The sequence below is a fragment of the Acromyrmex echinatior genome, chromosome 11 (assembly GCF_024713525.1).
Source record: "Acromyrmex echinatior isolate Ae372 chromosome 11, ASM2471352v2, whole genome shotgun sequence".
Taxonomy (NCBI): Eukaryota; Metazoa; Arthropoda; class Insecta; order Hymenoptera; family Formicidae; genus Acromyrmex; species Acromyrmex echinatior.
The window spans coordinates 2,031,965-2,035,630 of NC_141862.1; positions in this window are offsets into that span (position 1 = coordinate 2,031,965).

Below are 3,666 nucleotides of genomic sequence, written 5' to 3' on the forward strand. Positions count from 1 at the left end.
CGTTTAATTTTTATTAAATAAATGCATTTTATTATGGAAGTACATTTTAATCAAAATAAGATTTGCAAAGTAGATATTGTACTTTTAATTATTTTGCATCTTAGGTAGTGTCAATAATTGATTGAATCACCGACGAGATACTATTAAAGATCTGAGATACTAGTCAATCCTGGGCAAATTTTCGGCGGTATAAAAAGGGCCCCAATAGCCGGAGATAATTGAAGCTGACATTATCGACAATTGATATAAATTTTGCTGTTATTAATATAAATATTTGATTAATACATTATCAAATTCATGACTTTTTTATTACATAAATACATAAATATCATAAATAAATAATTGTAAATCTATAATACCCTATATATTGCTGAAAAATTGCGACTTTTTTCTCTGCAGTTATCATTTCTGTTAATAATCAAATTTTGACGATAACATTGAAATCACAATTTTAAAGAAAAATCAAATATTATTTAGTTTTAAATACATGTACACCGATAAACACATCTACAAAACTAATAAATCATAAAATTAGTACAATATTATCAGTTTTTTACTATTAATTATTTCAATATTAATAAAGATGTATATACTCCCGTAAGGATGTCGGTCTTTAATAGTGTCTCGTCAATTAAACAATTCTACATTGAGGAAATTGTTGTTCGGTTTAAAAACAAGTCAGTTTAATATTCTGAATTTTCTGTAAAAATTGTGTCAGAAATTAAACTGCTAGGAAAGTACAAGAGTTGTTTGAAAAGTTTTGAGCTTCAACATGAAGATGGTATTACTTATCAAAACCATTCTGATATTACACCCAAGGGCTTCGATTCATTTCCTCAGAAATTTTTACAAACTGAAAAGTGACCACTTTTCTACATTAACAAGCTTTGGTATATGACGTACGATTTATTACATCTCTTGGAAACACGGCAATAACCCAATGGAGAGAAAATGTTTTTTAAATGTTTATTATTTATTAATTTTACATTTCACGATTCGTTTTCAAAATATTTATTTAACGTTTATTTAATGTTTATTTTTTAACATTTATTTGTAATTAATTTTATGATTCATTTCAAAAATAATATTTTTTAAACGTTTATTTAACGTTCATTAAATGTTAATTTTACACTAATTTTTCGTTTAAAATAATGTTTCAAAGAAATGTTTTTTAAATGTTTATTTAACATTTATTAAATGTTTGTTTTACATTCATTTTTCATTTGAAATAACTGTCCAAAAAACATTTTTTAACATTTTTTAAATGTTTATTTAACATTAGTTAAATGTTATTTTACATCAATTATTCATTCATTTGAAATGATGTTTGAAAGAAATATTTTTTAAACGTTTATTTAACATTTATAAAATGTAAATTACTCTAATTTTTTGTTTAAAATAATGTTTGGAAGTAACATTTTTTAAATGTTTATTTAACATTAATTAAATGTTCGTTTTACATTAATTTTCCGTTTGAAATAATGATTTAATAGAATATTCTTAAACATATATTTGACGTTTATTAAATGTTCGTTTTACATTAAGTTTCCGTTTGAAATAATGTTTCGAAGAAACACTTTTTTAAACGTTTGTTTGAAATCTGTTCTACAATGCTCTTTGTTTCCTGTTTCTTGCTTTTTATCTTTTGCTTTTTTCTCCTTTGCAACTGTTTTATCGACAATTATATTTCTTGCTACGTATTTTTTGTTTCTTTCAAAGTTCGTTAATTTTTATCTTGGACGACATAAAATAAAAAACCGAATAAGAAACAAGAAGACAAGATGTAAAAAATAGTAAAAGATAACAAGAAACAAAAAGCACATTGTAGAATAGACTTTATGTTTATTAAATGTTTGTTTTATGTTATTTATTTAAAATGTTAAAAAAACATTTATTTCATATTTATTTGATATTTAACATAAAAGTTAAAAAAAATATATTATTTTCTAAAATTCAAATAAATAAAAATCGGGTCGGAATAAAAAATAAACACGGAAGAGAAGTTAACCTAACATAATTGTGTTAAGTATATCATATATGGGTAATAAGAACTGTGTCTATTGATAATTATAAGTGGCGTAACGGATAAGGTATGAGACTCATAACCCTGAGATCCCAAGTTCAAAACCCGGTAAGTAAAAAAAAGATAAAAAATATATATAGTTAAAAATTACTATTAATTAACAAAATTGGTTGTCTAAAGTTAAATGTATTATCGATAAAAAATAATAAATTACAAAAGATATTCTGCATTATACAATATTTTTTCTAATTTTGTTCAAATAATTTTTACATTAAAAAAACGTTTTTTTAACATTAAAAAAACATTATTTAAACGTTTGAATAAAAAAAAGGGGACTTTTCTTGTTATTTTAGACATTAATTTATCATTATAAAAACATTTTTGTCAAATCATAAAGAAGCATTTTTTTAACATTAAAAAAACATTTCCTTGAAATATTTAAAAAAATATTTTTTTAGCAATTAAACAAACATTTTTTTAACGTTTGAATTAACATTTTTTTAATGAAAAAAAGGAGACTTTTCTCTTATTTTAAACGTTTTTAAAAACGCTTTTTTAACGTTTCCAAAAATGTGTAAAAAAAATGTTTTTCAAACATTTTTTTCCCCATTGGGAAGTTGTACAATGAGGAGCAAAAATGAGTTTGTACATCGGTATAATACATATATACGTTGGTGTAAATGAATGCCCCGCCAACGTATGTATGTATTATACCGAAGCTCATTTTTATTCCTCATTATACGACATATGTGAACTGTGCATTATTTACGTTTACAATTTAAGTCTAAGTAAGTGTTACGACAATTCTTGTGCTCAGACCCTTACGACACGACTAAATCTTACGTCCGTGTACTAAATTTGACTTAAATTTGATGAAATAACCTGAATTTTTGTAAGTTTTAAATAACTTTAGTATTTTTATTTCATATCTCCGTGGAAAAAAAACGGTGACAATAGGATCTTGGCGTGAAGTGCAAGAAATCGCATAGTAATAAGTAAATATTATTCAACAAACCTTCAGGAGGCTGTTTTTTTTCCCTACATAAGTTTTACGAATTGCACTAAATAAAAAACAATTGCTTTATGGATTTTTATTACATTTTTCAGGTATAAAAGTCTGCAATAAACGCATTACGTAAAAATGCACGAAAGATTTTTGTAGCGATACGCTATAGAACCTACGGAGCGATATGATACGGGACGAAACTCACTCTCCGACAGACTCGTTTGGGCTATGTCGCAAGGACGAAAGACGACATTCGAGAAGAATCTGTAAGCCAATGTCAGGCTAGGATACTCACGGAAAAGATTTAATTCTTTGTCGGTCTTCTGATAGATGTGATCATCGGAATTGTCTGTATGGATAGTACAGTCCTTGCGATGTCTCATCATAACTATCAAACATGTTCCATTGAGATTTAACTCAATAGCAAAATATTAAAAATCAACATATAAGCCAATTTTAAGATATCTTTAAGAATTCTTTAAGAAAAAACGTTGATTTTAGATATTTTGCTCATAGGGCAACTACAAAAAAAATATTGCGGAAATTGCAAAATGGTAGAGGACTTTTCAATTTAGTTTTTGATAGCTTAACATATTTTTGACAGGTTAACGTGTTTGATATCTATGATGAGACGTCG